The sequence below is a fragment of the Carassius auratus genome, chromosome 10 (genome assembly GCF_003368295.1).
Source record: "Carassius auratus strain Wakin chromosome 10, ASM336829v1, whole genome shotgun sequence".
Classification (NCBI taxonomy): Eukaryota; Metazoa; Chordata; class Actinopteri; order Cypriniformes; family Cyprinidae; genus Carassius; species Carassius auratus.
In genome coordinates this window covers 8,831,688-8,849,627 of record NC_039252.1, presented here as the reverse complement: position 1 = coordinate 8,849,627, position 17,940 = coordinate 8,831,688, and the positions used below count along the sequence as shown (strand labels likewise).

Sequence of the window (17,940 nt, the reverse complement as noted above, 5' to 3'; positions counted from 1 at the left end):
TACAGGGAACTTCAACTCCACGCTCCCAATGCTGATATTGAAGAAGCTGTCAGGGGGCTGAACAAGTCCTTCAAAGGATCAACCTTCACAGGTAATGTTGAAGACTCTTAGTTATAACTGATTTGCTTTAATGAACGCATCCTTATATTATGTGTTAATCAAATATTTTGGTCACAGATCATTTTAACACACTGTCTCAACATGTTTATATTTCAGGAAGGCCTGTCATGAGATTTGAATTTGACCATCTTGTGCATTTATGAAGAAGACCAAAAGCTGCAAAGGCAAACACTTCCAATGGTACGTCAGATACATTTTTCTCAGCATTTGATGTTTCTTAACTTTTGGTTCACTTAGCCCATCAGGAAGAACACTCAACAAAGGAGCATGTTGTAGTAGTAATAATTCATCCAATAATCATATTATATTGCACAAGCTTACTTGTACAAAATTCTACAACTTTTACTCCTACTGCTGTTATTGGCCATTACCACAGCTCCCATCAGATTGTGCCCATTGTAAGAGTGGTTATATCATGAAGTTTAAATGAAGTCCATTGTATTCTTTATTAATCTTTACAAATTGGTGCCGCCTCTTCCTGTTTCAACAGTACATGATATCTGTCCACACCTCATAGTCTGCCTTTCTTTCTATGGTGATGTTACTGAACACATCTGTCTTAGAAGCAAGAATGGAAATCCTAGTTTAACTTTTCAAGTGCTACACATCAGATCTTCAATGAATTTGGGCATCAGATCACTTAAAGTTGTTCACACAAAGACCAATAACTATAATGAGAAGTATTTTAGCATCACACCAACAGACATACTGTTCTCTTAATTCTCTTAAATGTTCCCCTCATTCTGTTAAATTTATACACAAAATTCTGCCTTTCTCTGCCTTTTTCACTTCATCTTCATGTTGTACTCCCTCACTCACACCTTCTTTTATGCTCTGTTGTAAGGCAGAAACTGAGAGTTTGCATGATGGCATTTTCTCAGATGCTGAATCTGATGTGTACAGATGAACTCAGGAGCCTACTAGAGTTGCCAAGGAACTTGTGCTTGAAAGTATATAATTATATCTGCTTTATTTATATTTTTAAACAACAATAATGATTAAACATGGGGTCAATAAATATTTTCTTGTTTTACACCTGAAGACCAGAAACGCAAAGAAAATCAGTCAAACCAGTCCTAAAGAAATGAGGAATGAACATGGACTTCTTGTGCCCAAAAGAAAAGACAGAAAGGTGAAAAGTTTCACATTTCCATTTGTATGTCTGAATTCAATGCAGTTATGTGTGGTACAACATTGATGTTGATCTCTCAAAAGACTTTTCAAGTCCGCAGTTATAGTTTTTCACATATACATCTTTTTTATAGCTCCTAAAATGAGGCAAATAAGCTGTGCATCATCTCTGTGATTTGGGAAGGAAATGACTGAATATGGTGAGTACTGACACCTGCAACTGTATTCACCAACACTATTACTCTAGAATGGTTATTGCTGTTATTGTTGACTTATTGTTTTGTCTGTTTGTTTGAATTAAGATGGAGCCAGTTGATGAAGATATCAATTGAATGGCCACCGAGTGCATCACTGCTACCTGAACCCATCAGTTATCTGCTGTGAAGACTGCATTTACAAACCGCTCTACTGCGACAGCTCAGATGTTACGGCCTGTAAAAGTAAACATCACAGCTAAACAACGAGAGCTAGTTGTGGTGGGATTCTTTTGGCCAATATCCCCAACAAGAATCAATGTTAAGTCCAGTGCAACACTTATAAATAAAAATACTATATATTGTTTATTGATTTACCATAACCTAAATACATGTTTTGGCCCTCCAGGACATCTAGACCAGGTGGAGTGTGAGGAGGACCGTCAGAGACTCCAGCCAGCCGAGCCATGGATTGCTCTCACTGTTACCATCAGGCAGACGTTATCACAGAACCTACACCAGCAGACAGTGAGACAAGTTCCTTTCACAGGCAATCAGACTGAACTGAACTCATACCAGTAAAACCATACACACCCCACCAACCTCATATGCCCTGCACTCTTATCAGTTATGCTGACTGGACTCAATATTATTATGCACCCTGACATTCTGTTTGCACTAATTCATACCGTGCTTTACTGCAGAGATGTATGTGTACTGTGATTATTATTGTTTTCAATTCATGCTCTTTGTATAGCATAATTTTTAACATATATTGTTATCTACCTGAATTGAGTCCCTTATATATGTGTGTTGCATATATATATATATATATATATATATATATATATATATTCAGAATTTGTATTTCATATATATTCATGAATTAATTCATTTGTCATCCATACTGTCACGCTGCAGTCTGCACCCAAGACTTTCATCACCTGTATACTTGTGTTCATTGTATTTTGACAATAAAGATATTTGATTTAAATTAGTTACATGTCTTTTGTTCATCAGTTGTGCTGTAGGGTGCTGCATAACAACTGCAAAAAAAAATGTATGACATGGAAGATTATGATATGTCCAGGACATGGACAAGCAAGAAGAGGAAGAAAAGCAAGAGAGCTCTAAAAACTTGATGTGATTCTTTAGGGCTCAAGACATTTCACCATGCATGCATTTGCATGGTTTCATCTGATTAGAAAAACATGGTTTTAACATAACCCATTTTTAATATTGTTAAAAATTTTATATCATTTGTCTTAATACACTACTTTAGTTGTCTTTATGTTGTATCCTCCAGTAAAGTACTGCACATGGTGTTGGATAATAAAGTAGGGTGAATATTCTATATTAAGAATGGTGTTTGGTAAATACACCATTTAATTTTGTAAACAATAGTTAAATGTGTTTTAATTAAGAAATGAACATTTGGTTACATTAATGACATTCAGTTAGATGAAGGGCAGGCTGAAAGCTGCATTGGAAGATACTGTATGGACTATAATGCTGCAGGAATTTCATGTACAACTGAAGGTGATGGACAAGGGAAAGATCAACATGAATCCAGTACTGTATAATAAGCAAGATGAGCATGCACATTACTGATGTTTAGTACCCGAGGAGGACAAATATGAGGAGTATTTTACACAGAGACACAAATTAGCTCTTAATATTATGATTCTTTGCATTGCATGAATTGTATGGCTTTGCACTATAAACTACACACTCTCTGTACCTTGTCTTAATGAATGACACATTGACACTGTGAAAGTACAATGAAGTGTCACAGTATGTATTGGTTGTTTAAATTGGTGTCTTTGTTTACTTTCAATACTGTATCCTTGCACCTGATATAATTCAATATTTGGAGCCTATTCCAAATAGGCACTGATGTATATTTTTATGGTTCTATTCTTATTCTAAGATAAACATGACTTACAACTTACATATTGGCAATTTGTTGAAAAGAAAAACTTAAAAATTATGACTCAGCACAGTCTGTTGTCCATGATGAGAAAAGGTATGTGTATGTTTTACTGCCCTTCCATCTTCAAGGGCCCAGTAGAGTCCCCTAGAAGAGCAAAAAAATGTAAATTTCAAATGGCTGTAAATCAAAGTCTGATTATAGTGTCAAAGAAAAAATTGGCAGGACAACTACTTATGCTATGCTAATTAAATAATGTTGGACAGAGTTTTCAATCATATATGGAAAGGTGGTATAAAGGTGTTTAAAAAAGTGCATTTAGTAAAATATCGAATTTCAGCCTGCCTCTTAAATATGTCATTAATGTTTGCACAATGAACATGTTTAGATTACCCTTTGTTAAACAAGATTGCATTTTCCCATTTTTTTAATTATTAAACATTTTAAACTACATTACCCATAAGCCTCTGCCATTCTATCGTTTGAACGCGAGTAATATTAGCGCTGGTATTTGGAGTTTATTGGAGTTGTGCTTAGGGTTAGGGTTACGAGTTCGGTAAAGAGGTAATTTCTCACGACATAGCAACACTGCATTGTTAACTGAAGGTGTTACTGACGTAATAATTACAGTCAAACGGACTTTGCAACATTAAGCGGTTTATAATTTGGGTTAAAAGATAGTCCAATCACAGCGAGTTCTGCGAGAGCCAAGGGAACGTCAAAGCCAATGGCAACCCAGTTGAGCAGAGGCGTCACACTAACTTGTACATATATGGTCATTTATGCCGGGAGCTTCCGGGTTCCTGTAGTGAATGGACAGAAGCTGCAGTTACCCTGATGCAGCAAGAAATACGTTGATTAAAGGTGTTTTTTTGTTTTGTGTTTTAACGAAGGTATAATGATTCCCATTGTATTGAATAGGCTACATTGTTTACACTAATATTAGTGTACAGTACTTAAACTCAAAAGTTTGCATATACTGTGTGAAAAATAAATGTCAAAATGTTTCATTTGCTTAAAAAAAACACCTCTGAAGATTATTTAAACACAATATTTTTCTACTACTCAATTTTCCTTCTTTAATATTTACAATGTATTTATAGTGTATTAAAGGTAAACAATTTATCACATCTACGTTTCATGGAAATGGACCCTAAAAACTTGCCATTCTTAGATCCACCAGTTGAACTATAGGAATAGAAAACAAACAATCACTCATTGTCTAGTCATTTTACAGTGTTTATTGATATGTCAAACTTTTCGCAGATAAACATAGTGCCCAGAACAGTCTCTCTCCAGTTTATTCCACTATGAAAAAAAAGAAAAGTTGATAAAAAAAAAAAAAATGCATAGAGGTAACTAAGTGAAAACAAACAAACAAAATTGCAACAGAAACTCCCTTCAAAAAACATAAGTTTAATATTCAAAAATAAAAAGGGAATTTGTTTACAGAAATCCTGACAAAAGATGCCAAAGAATAATCAAGGCTACAGTTGAAAATATATTGTTTTCTTCCCTTTATCAACCAAATAGGCAAAAATGATTAAGAACAATGCTCCAATATTTTACAATTATCACCTTTAAAAACATATATCCTGTAATCATTGTTTGCTTCTATTGTGAATAAATGCAAAACAAATAAATGGTTAATAATAATAATAATTATTATGAGTATATATATATATACAGGAGTGCTTATAGTAGAGATTGGAGTGATGAATGTAGAGGAAAAATGAATACAAGCAGAAATGCTAAGACTGGAGGTTGGCAGTAAAGGACTGAGAGCAGATGTGTCACACAAGAGAGGAAGATCTGGAAGCTTTTGAATGGGCTGATATTGTGAAGAGCTGATGAAGAATGATTAAGTAATCTGTGAGAAATCCTGCAAGAAGAAACAAAGATAATTTATCACATTATGAACAACAAAAACACTGACAACAACAAATGGCAGAATACAACATACTGTAACTGCAGTGTGCATAGCAGTAATTGTACAGTATTGTCTGTTGGTGTGGATGCTAAAATACTTCTCATTATAGTTATTGGTCTTTGTGTGAACAACTTTAAGTGATCTGATTGCCCAAATTCATTGAAGATCTGATGTGTAGCACTTGAAAAGTTAAACTAGGATTTCCATTCTCTTGCTTCTAAGACAGATGTGTTCAGTAACATCACCATAGAAAGAAAGGCAGACTATGAGGTGTGGACAGATATCATGTACTGTTGAAACAGGAAGAGGCGGCACCAATTTGTAAAGATTAATAAAGAATACAATGGACTTCATTTAAACTTCATGATATAAACACTCTTACAATGGGCACAATCTGATGGGAGCTGTGGTAATGGCCAATAACAGCAGTAGGAGTAAAAGTTGTAGAATTTTGTACAAGTAAGCTTGTGCAATATAATATGATTATTGGATGAATTATTACTACTACAACATGCTCTTTGTTGAGTGTTCTTCCTGATGGGCTAAGTGAACCAAAAGTTAAGAAACATCAAATGCTGAGAAAAATGTATCTGACGTACCATTGGAAGTGTTTGCCTTTGCAGCTTTTGGTCTTCTTCATAAATGCACAAGATGGTCAAATTCAAATCTCATGACAGGCCTTCCTGAAATATAAACATGTTGAGACAGTGTGTTAAAATGATCTGTGAACAAAATATTTGATTAACACATAATATAAGGATGCGTTCATTAAAGCAAATCAGTTATAACTAAGAGTCTTCAACATTACCTGTGAAGGGTTGATCCTTTGAAGGACTTGTTCAGCCCCCTTGACAGCTTCTTCAATATCAGCATTGGGAGCGTGGAGTTGAAGTTCCCTGTTAATTCTAGCAGAGCGAGAGAGAGAGAGAGAGAGAGAGAGAGAGAGAGAGAGAGAGATTTTACAAGAGATGGCTTCTTTAAAGATCTGCTGGATTACAGGTTGTTGTGGAGTATGTAATCCGACGTAACTGCAAGACAGAAAAAACACTGAATTACAATTACATCACAAAAAGATATTAAAGGCATGGCAAACTTAGTGGTTACTGTGCTTTACAAATAGTGTAGAGTAAAAACACAGTTACTGTGGTAAAATCCTGGTAAGTGTTGTGGTTATTGTGTGTTAGTAAATACAAATACCAGAGTAAAACTATGGTTACTATGGTAAACCCATAGTAAATGTCGTGGTTATTGTGTGTTAGTAACTACAAATACCAGAGTAAAACTATGGTTACTATGGTAAACCCATAGTAAATGTCGTGGTTATTGTGTGTTAGTAAATACAAATACCAGAGTAAAACTATGGTTACTATGGTAAACCCATAGTAAATGTCGTGGTTATTGTGTGTTAGTAACTACAAATACCAGAGTAAAACTATGGTTACTATGGTAAACCCATAGTAAATGTCGTGGTTATTGTGTGTTAGTAAATACAAATACCAGAGTAAAACTATGGTTACTATGGTAAACCCATAGTAAATGTCGTGGTTATTGTGTGTTAGTAACTACAAATACCAGAGTAAAACTATGGTTACTATGGTAAACCCATAGTAAATGTCGTGGTTATTGTGTGTTAGTAACTACAAATACCAGAGTAAAACTATGGTTACTATGGTAAACACATAGTAAATGTCGTGGTTATGTGCGTTACAAAGTCCAGAGTAAAACTACGGATACAGTAGGAGAAGCATGGTAAATATGCTGTAGTTACTGTGTGTGAATTGGCTACACATGACGTGGTCAAGCAAAAGTTAGGCTAGTATTGTAAAAATATGCTAAATGTGTGGACTTTTTACACGATCACGATTATCACGCGATATTGGGTTGGGTGCTTTGTTGTGCTTGTATTAGTCATGTCTAAAAGCTGAAGACCCATATGTCAAATCATAAATTTATTTAAAACTGCAACAGGTCTATAAACAGTACAGGTTAGCTTAGGCTAATGACAATGGTAGGCTAGCTGAGCAGCCCACTGACCCATAATTGGAGCATAAACTGCCCTTTAAAAACACGGCCCTGTCTAACGTGATGCAGAAATAATGAAATAATTAAAACAATACGCTTAACCACGTGATATCGTTACAAAAAGAAGAATAAAAAATATATTTACCCTTGCTTACCTGTTTGAAGGTGTACGCGCATCAGGTGAACTGAACGAGCCTCGCTAGTGACGTCACTGCCGCTGAAGATGATGCGTGTTATTTGGACGCATCTGCTCTCCACCGAAATTAATGGGAAGGATTGGCGTATCATATGCACGCAAAAATGGCATTTGGCGTATGCATTACACGCAAATAGAAAGTGTAAAGTCGTGTTATTTATACGCAGACTGATGAGAACGGGTTGGTAAATGAGAGCAGACTGTGGAAAAACAGCCTAAAGAAAAATGCAATGCACGATCTTCAAGGCGGAGCGTGTTCACGGGCCAGAGGATGTGCACTGACACTGTTTGCTTCAGCAGTTGACCTCTGAGCTTGAGCCATCAGGCCATCAAATGTCTCACTCACACTGAGAAACACTTCAGACACAGGAATAAATGAGATCAAATATAATAATAATAAAACACCTATTTTAAATTGTCATCACATTACACAATAATGCTGTTTTTATTGTATTTAAATCAAATAAATGCAGCCTTGGCGAGACTTCTTAAAAAAAAAAAAAAAAAAAAAAAAAAAAAAATCCCAAATTTTACCACCCCAAAGCTTTTTAACAGTAATTTGGATTGATTATAGTATCATAAATTCTCATTTTAAAAGCTATTTAGCTGTATTCAGTGCCGTTTTGTCATTTTCCAACACCGATTAATATGAATACACATCTTAAAAACCCTTCTTTCAATACAAGGTGATGTAATATGTTGTAATTATAAGATTACCCGATAATGAGCTCCACACCAGGAATCCGGAGTCTTTTTTTAACTTGCCATTTTCTGGAGCATGCACTTTGTACTTTTTTCTCCCTCTCCACACTCTCTCCCCATCTAGGGACAAATGTGGCATGTCCTACGTACCTCAAGGTCTGTCAGTACAATTCAACATGTGCTCTCACACTAAACATTCATCTCCACTTTAAAGGAACAGTTCACCCAAAAAAATTAATTTCTGTCATTTATGCACCCCCACATTATTTTTAACCCACATGAACCTCACCAGAATATCCTTTCAGAATATTTTCAACAAATCAGACCTGGAGATTTGACTCAAAAGAATGATTAGTTCACGAATCATATGCCATTTTTCTGATTAAGGACAAGAATATCAACTTAAATTTCAGTCTGTTTGTAACACAAGACTACTATATGACTTTAAAAGACGGAATATAATGCATGAGTCATATGAACCATGTTTATGATGGATGGACAGGTAAAACAGTAGAATGACACAGAGAGAAAGATAAGACAGACAGACAGACACAAATAAAACGATACAGACAGACAGACAGACAGACACACACACACGAATAAAACAATACAGACAGACAGACAGACAGACAGACACACACACACACAAATAAAACAATACAGACAGACAGACAGACAGACAGACACACACACAAATAAAACAATACAGACAGACAGACAGACACAAATAAAACAATACAGACAGACAGACACAAATAAAACAATACAGACAGACAGATTGATAGATAGATAGATAGATAGATAGATAGACAGACAGACAGACTGATAGATAGATAGACAGCTAGGCAGGCAGACAGACGGATAGATGGATAGAAAGGCATGCAGATAGATAGATAGATAGATAGATAGATAGATAGATAGATAGATAGATAGATAGATAGATAGATAGATAGATAGATAGATGGACTGACGGACAGATATATAGATAGAGTGGTGCTTGACAGCCATGTTCATTTTCATTATATGGAAAAGAATGGTCAGGGACATTCTTCAGAAATTCTCCTTTTATGTTCCAGAAAATAAAGAAAATTCAGGCTTGGAATGACAGGAATGCAAATAAATAGACAGAATTTTCATGTTTGGGTGAAATATCCCTTTAAGGTCTCCAAAAGTAAACTCTTGAAAAAGAAAATTCCTGCTTGGATGTGGCCGTAATTAGAAGTCAGATCTATAGGAGCTCCTCCACTCCTGTCATCCGACAGCTTCAGAGGAATCTCTGCGATAAAACCAGCTGGAAGTTTAATGAGCCTTTTCTCTTGCTTTCCCTGGATGTGAATGTCACACTGAGGCTCCACACAGGCTTTCACAGCACTTGCTAAAAGCATGTCTAAGCCCCCCTTCCCTCTCTCAAGTTTTGGGTGGGTAAGTGCTAAGGCGTCAGGGCAGTGTTCTTACACTGCTGTAGTCTGTGGGTGGTTGGTAATCTGATTAGCCTATGTGTTCACCCTCGTCCTACACCTTTACACCAGGGAGAGAAGAAATGATGGATGTTTTTTATCGCTTCGTTGGAAGCATACCAGAGGACAGTTAAGTACATAAACGTGCACACACACACACAATGTATTTACTCGGTAAGAGCCAACTGTAGTGGGAATACTTAAATAGAGATGCAAATGAACTACAAATTAAATAATCATGACTTAAACTCAGATTTACATTGAGGCATAATGTCAAAATCATTTTGTTAGTCAGTAATCCAGAAATCATGAATCCGCCCACAGATAGGTGAACTCAATAATAGCTATTTTCGTGGTATTTTAGCACTAAAAACAGTACACAATAGTATTTACTATTCTGGAATTTATTATTCTGTATTATTCTGGTGTACCGTATGTCAATGAGAATCAGCGTTGTGGTACTCTCCTGAATGTGCTTCGGAGACTGATAAGGAAGAGAAGAAATTGTTGAATAAATTCATTATTTTTGTTTTCTTCGTGCAACAAAAATATTTTTCTTAGCTTTTATTAAATTACAATTGAACCGCTGATTTCACATGGACTATTTTAATCATGTCCCCACTACCTTTCTGGACCTTAATAGTGTCAGTTCCCTTGCTGTCTATGCAGGATCAGGGTCAACTCTTGATTAAAATGAAAATATCTTAATTTGTGTTCAAAGGATGAATGAAGGTCTTACAGGTTTGGAATGACGTCAGGATGAGTAATTATTGACAGAATTCAAATTTTTTGGAGAACGATAGTTAATTTAAAGCTGCAGTAGGTAACTTTTGTAAATATATATATTTTTTACATATTTGATAAACCTGTCATTATGTCCTGACAGTAGAATATGAGACAGATAATCTGTGAAAAAAATCAAGCTCCTCTGGCTCCTCCCAGTAGTCCTATTGCCATTTGCAGAAAGTCATCCGCTCCCGGTAAGAAACAACCAATCAGAGCTGCGGTCCGTAACTTTGTTTGTGTTCAAAATGTAGAAAAATTAATATAATAAGCGAGTACACCATGAATCCATTTTCCAAACCGTGTTTTTAGCTTGTTCTTCGCAAGACGCAAGCAGTTCTGTTTATTAACCGCTAGAGCGTCAAAAGTTCCCTACCGCAGCTTTAATGTTGGTGGACTTGAACTTGAAAATGTTGTGTATTGACATCTTTCCACATTTGAATGTGCTACTCCGCTGGGAGTATTTGATAAAAATAATTGTAAATTAAGTAATTGCCATTATTTACCATACAAACATTACTATATAACATTATATAATATAAAACATGACATGGACCTCATAAAAAAAAAACAAAAAAAAAACACTATTTGCCTGGTTCAAGAGATACTTCACCCAAAAATACAATTCTGTCATCATTTACTCACCCTCATGTACATCCAAACCTGTATGAACTTCTTCTGTGGAACAAAAAGATATTTTGAGAAACTTATTTTGAAGAATAGTTATCTTTATTTTGTGTTTGGCAGAAGAAAGGCAGTCATACAGGCCTGGAAGGAAGGTGAGTAAATGATGACAGAACTTTCAGTTTTTTATATGAACTATCCCTTTAATGTTGCAGTAAAGCACGCCAGATTGTTGTAATTCGCTGCATCCTCAATAATTTGGTGGTCTAAACCAACCTGCAACATGGAAAACTGCTCTGTGCAACTGTGTTCAGCACTAATATGGTGGGTATATTTGCAATGTTAGCTCTGTAAATCATTTACAGTCATTTCTCTCCAGATATTCGATCATCTTTAACAAACACACTTTTAATATCAAACTATTACAAAAAATATATGAACTACTAGGTCTAGCTTCACATAGATAAATTCCTCTATGCTGCTTAGATGGAATCTGACTTGAATTTCCTTAGAGCTAGTTTACAAATGAAGGTGTGAAATATATTTAGAGATGTGAAAATCGAAGATAAACCACATAACATATTCTCTTCTGACACACATTGATTTGCACTGCAGGATAGACATAAGAAGCCGATGATTGTGTTGAATCAACACCTGGATTTCGAAATGAATGATATTGTCTGGTGAATAAATTTATGTTTTATGCATCTTTAAGATAAGTCTGGTTTGTTTCATTTGCTTTCATTTGAATGTGCCTACAAAATCACAGATAATGATCGTTTCAGGTGTACTGTAGACATGTGACATCAACCCTGAGGGTTATCTCAGAGCAGTGTTCGTTTTAAGTGAATCGAATGGTGGTAAACCTATCTGTGGGAAATCTGTCTGCAGAAGAGCTCTACAAAATCTGTCGCTTTAACCTGATGTTTCTCGTCTTCTACCGTCTGTCTGAAATAACTCTCCCAACTTTACACCTCCAGGAGAATGTTTACAGTTTAACCTTCAGTAAGTGGGAGAGGACACAAAACTGCAGCCATGTGATTTAAAGAGAGGTCATAAAGGACAATGGCTGCTGAGTTTAGGAGGTGGCTCATGAAACAGAATAGACCCTTCGCCCATACTTGCTGCTTTGTGCTTTATGTTGGCACAATATGTTATAGTCAATCATGGTAGATTGAAACTCCAGCAAAAGTAAAGAAAGGTTCCTGCCGAAACAAAAAACAACTACATAGAATATTTTGATTGATGCCCAGTTTAGAAAAAGTATCACTTATATGTTTTGAAAAGAGTTACGTGCATAGGATAATTTGGAATATGTGAATTTAGATAGAATTTTATAAGATCTGTTAATGTATCATTTCAAAGGGGTCCAAATTATCTTTTGATGTATTTTAAATTTATAAAGAATATTATGGGATCCTTTGATTGATGTACAGTTTAAAAGCAAATTAGTTCTTTGATGTATGAATTTAGAAGAAATTGCAAAGGATCATGCTAGTTAATTTACAAGGAGCTATAGGTTTCCTTTATATAGTACATGATGGATTTTGAAATAATTATATAGGATCCTTTTATGTATGTACAATTTAAAAGCAACTGGATCATTTGGTGTATGTAAAATGTAATAACAATCATGTAGAAACCACTGATGTATGTTATTTAGAAAGAATTATATAGAATCCTTTGAATTTAGAATTTAGAAACAATTGCATAGGGTCCTTTGATGTGTGTAGAATTTGTAGGGACCTTTAATGTATGTAGAGTTGAAAAATAATCATGTAGGATAATTTGATGTATGTACAATTAAAAAGCAATTGGATTATTTGATGCATGTAGAATTGAGAACCAACTGATATGTTCCTTTGATGTATGTAGAATAAAGGCTTTTGCATTATTTCTAAAAAAAATTCATAGTATACTTTGATGTATGTAGAATTTCACAACAATACTATAAAACTAATTATGCAAGAATTCTATAGGCTAATTAGATGGATGCAGAATTGAGAGACAATTTCATAGGATTTTCATAGGACAATTTCATAGGATTTTTACATTTCATAATTTAAAAACAATTGTATATAATTAATTGATGTAATTTATAAACAATTATATACGATCCTTTCATATAGAATTCAAAAGCAATAAAATACAATTAATTCATGTATGTACAATTTATAAAGAATTCTAGGATCCTTATATTCAGGAATAGAGACACTTAAGGATCCTTTGATGTATGCAGAATTTAAAAACAATTTTATAGAATTAATTGATGTCATTTTTAAAGAAGTCTACAGGTTACTAAGATGTATGTAGAATTTAGAAACAATTTCATATGATCCTGTGACATACAGCTTTTAAAAAAACAATTGTATTTAATTCCTTGATGTTCTATAGGATCCTTTGATGTATGTTAAATTTGAAAGCAACTTGACTCTTTGATGTACTTAATATTTTGGATGAGTTCTGATGTACATTTTTCTTTCATGAATATTACATTTTCAAAGAATTCCATAGAATGCTTTGATGCATACAGAGTTAGTATCCCGTTCCACTGCAAATATTTAGTCTAATATTTTCCTTTGCATGTGAAGACAGACAGTTAAGGCTTTGATTGTTCGTGATCTGACTTGCACATCTAGAGGATGGGTGGTGAGGAGTGTGAATTGTTTAATGTGCTTTGCAGAGATGCCACTGAACGGCATGTCAGCTCTGCTCTGTGTCAACTTGTGAGGACCAGAATCGGCGGCGGCTTTATCACATGTGGCCAGGCCAGGAGAGAGCTGACAGTGAACCGAACTGACGACTTCATCGAGGGCCACATGACAGTGGCAGGCCTGTAACTGATGAGCCGATGAATCGTTCCTGACAGTGACTTGTGGAGCGGGGCGCAGGGGCTAAACAGTGGCGCTTAAATAGAATTCTGTCCCTCTTTAAAACAAGACATCTTAGAACAAGTCTAAACCTCAAAATGAGCGACTGCATAACAAATAAAAGGTTAACAAAAGGATAATTCACAACTAGTCCTTCACTTGAAGCTGTTATCCACAGGCTGTTTAGCGAAACAAACAATGACAAAATGGTTTCACCACATAGCTGTTGCTACAATTTGTGGATAAAATGCACTGAAAAATGTCCTGATAATCTGGATTATAATTATCTTTCCTTACACTGTGAATGCTTCATTTTTGTGTGCTATTTATTAAATGCAATATATCTATTTTTGCATCTTTTAATCAAAATACACAAAAATATAAGGGTTCACATACTTTTTCCTCCAACTGTATATCAGCCAAATGAAAGCCACAATGTGGGGCAACATCAAAGATGTTGGTTCTAGTCTTTATTTCTATGGTAACAGTGCTTGATGTTGTATTCTTATGTGTATTTTAATGAGGATATTTTTAAATGTAAGTCATGCATGTCGCCCCTGAATGAGCCGCACAGTGATAATCAGATTAAGAGATAGTGCAGTGAATCTGTAAACCAGAATTATCCTAATCCATTTTGCAATCTGCCTGAAACCCTGAATCAGAACAGCAATGACATATCCTTGCATCCTTGCAATCACATCTCTATGCTTGCATACTGGATATGCTATTAAAATCAAGGTTCAAGCACAAGTCTGGCTGCAATTTATGCTTTATAATTGAATTATGCCATACCTGATCTTAAAAGCACAGCTTACACTATTTATCAATATTTGAATTTCCAAGGAGTGAGCATGTAGAAATTTATTCATGAGATCATCTCAGTTTATGTATAAAAGAGAAATGGAAAGATATCATTACTATTCTGCCTGTAATTTAAAACATATATATAAAAAAAGGAATGTTACATTTTCATTTCTGAAATGCACAAGCAATTATAACAGCAAATCTAATTGTGACATTTAGGGTCTGATTCAAAACCCAGTGAGCAGCCTTGATGCCTACATGGACAGCTAACTTCTAAGGTCGCATCATAACTGTAAGCAGTATTGGTGGTAACGGATTACAAGTAACTCGAGTTACATAATCCGATTACTTTTTTCAAGTCACTAGTAAAGTAACACATTACTTTTTCATTTACAAAAACATTTCTGAGTTACTTTTTCAAAAAAGTAACACTAGTTACTTTATCTTCCCATTTACTGACTGACAAGTCTCCTGTCCCCATATTCAGAGAAATCAGAGGCGTTGTGTGCACTGGGTAAACATTTTTTGTAGTTCTAGACTAAATGTGAATGTAAATAATTAAATGTGTTAAAGAACACAAAATTAATCTAATCCCATTTTATTAACTAATGTCTTTACTGCTGACCTTTGATGATCCAGTTCAACCATACTAATAAACAAAAATGACGTTAGAGAAACTAACAATTGTGCTTCATTGCTTTTTTATTGCTGAAGAGTTTGGCTAAAATGGAGCAGCCTTTCAGATGTGAATAGACCTTTTTTTTTTTTGCTTGACTTCCTGTGGTATTTCTCGCTTGGGTTAGCAATGCGTCTGACAAATTCAGATAGTGTTTGACCTGAAACGCATTTATGCTTGCAAAAGCCTCTAACTCAGATGCTTGTGTGTGTGTTTCATCAGTTATCAAAGTCTTCTTTCATATAGGATCTCAGGGCTTTAGGACACAGCGAAATACTCGGAAGACCAGAGCTGAATGTCAGAATGAGGCATATCGTGGTGTGCATCAGGCTCATTGACAAAAGACAGACAACTGCCAGTGCCTGCGACTCCACGATAACCCTGCGACACTCCAGGGCAATGTCAGGCCAGTAAGTCTCCTCAGCACGAACAAACACACCACAGACAGGATACGAGGGTGTTTTACAGCTGGGACGAACAGCTGTGGCTAGAATACCAAGAGAGGGATGAATGTTGTTTGTTGAGGTAGATAAATGGTTCATCCTTATGGGCTATGAAATCCACTGCTGACTGAAACGCTTTTATTGTTACTGTGTTTGTTTGCTGTGTTGTTATTGGATGGGGAGTTATTCTTCTCACCAAACATATGTAGAAGTTGAAAGATACATAGTAAAATCCCTAGAACACCATCCTGCACTTTGAATATAGGTGTTGCAGTCATATATATATTTATATTCATATTCTGGCAACTATAAATGAAAACGCAAATAGCAGAACGTGTAGATGAATAAAAAGTCTGAATCAAAGAATTAAGCAGAAGAACATTGTAATAGAGCTGGGAAATTCATCTCACATGGGCGGATATGATAGAAATAAACATGAGAGTATGAAATCCAAGTGCTATAAGCAAAAAGAGTATGCAGTAATTAAAACCCTTGTTGAGTTCCCTCTAAAAAAATATATCAAATTGTTGTATGAGTCACACATAACTTTGGGATATTTTTTTTACTTCAATTAATGAAACCTATATAACAGATGCAGCAGAAAAAGCATGATAATATTTTTATGGAGAAGAACATTATATATATATATATATATATATATATATATATATATATATATAATAACCAATATTCCAGAAAAAACTGGCACATAAAATTTGGGCAGCCATGTTGAATAAAAAAATTCTAAATATATATAAAAAATTTTTTTCAAGAATTTGTAAAATCAAGAATTTGTAAAATTTGTTATAAGACTATTATTACTTGTTAATTCATTTATATATATATATATATATATATATATATATATATATATATATATATATATATATATATATATATATATATATATATATATGTTCTGAATTTTAAATCTGATATTAATAGTACCTTGTAATTGTTTCCCAGATAACAAAGTCATCAGGTTCAGTGTTTAGTGGATCTGGATCATGATATATCAATTAAACACTCAACTCAAAATTAAATACATATTTTTTAAATATGCTCAAAGGAGATTCCTCACATTCTCCTGAAATCAATGTTATCAACACCAGAATAACAATGACAGCTCAATCAGAACATCACAGTGCACGTCACAGTGTTGAGCAGAAGCTGTCTGTTTCTTCCCCAAAGAGCAAGAAAATGTTCCCATTTTCGAGTGGGGGAGGGTTCCCACCCTCATCACTCGAGACAGGAGTAATAACAGTGCCAATGTGACTCAGCCTGGTGAAGTTTTACCAGCCTAAAGTTCCACAGTGACACTTTATCTGCTGCACCTTTCTGGACCACATGACCCCAGTCCATTAAGAAGTGGCTTGAAAATAGCATTGCTGATGACATTCAAATCTAAATGGACAGAATGGATTTGAATGAAACATAAAATATATGTAAAATGCATCAAAGGTGGGAAATTAACATAGAATAGGCTTTCTTGGTGACATTTCATGAAAATAATTCAATGCGTCAATGCATTTTACGGTTTGAAGCATTTAAATATAACTTGTCAGTGGGCTAGAAACATTTTGCTTTAGTTAAATGCTTTTTATATACATGTTTTCCTTCTCAAAAAGGGGTTCACGTCAGGCTCTTCAGATTGCACTTTCTTGTTTTTGTTATATGTATTCGCTTCTGGTCAAAATACATAATCTGGTCAAAAGAGTTCATACCCTGTTGTACTCTCACATTAAAATCCACCAATACAGGTGCCACCAATGTTGTAGAAATGTTCATTTCAGTAATTCAACTCAACTGAAGTTAGTTTAAAGTCTTTTTTTTTTTTTTTTTTAATTGTGATAATTTTGGCTCACATTTAACAAAAAAACCACCAATTCACAAATTCACAATCTCAACAAATTAATATATGGTGACATCCCAATCAGGGCCCGGTTCCCCAAAACGTTCTTATTGCTAAATCGTTTTTAACCTATTCCTTAACCTCTCTCTTAACCTTATGGCACGATTCCCGACACATTTGTACGCTAAGTATCTTCTGTAAGTCAC

The 17,940-nt window shown here is 34.9% G+C and overlaps 1 long non-coding RNA gene across 1 annotated transcript; it reads left to right on the top strand.

Annotated features, from left to right (window-relative positions):
• Positions 1-1,363: 1,363 nt before the first annotated feature.
• On the top strand, positions 1,364-2,265 carry LOC113110456 (uncharacterized). The gene is made up of 3 exons (XR_003293146.1): positions 1,364-1,451; positions 1,554-1,766; positions 1,855-2,265. It is a non-coding gene; the product is annotated as an uncharacterized LOC113110456 (long non-coding RNA).
• Positions 2,266-17,940: the final 15,675 nt, after the last annotated feature.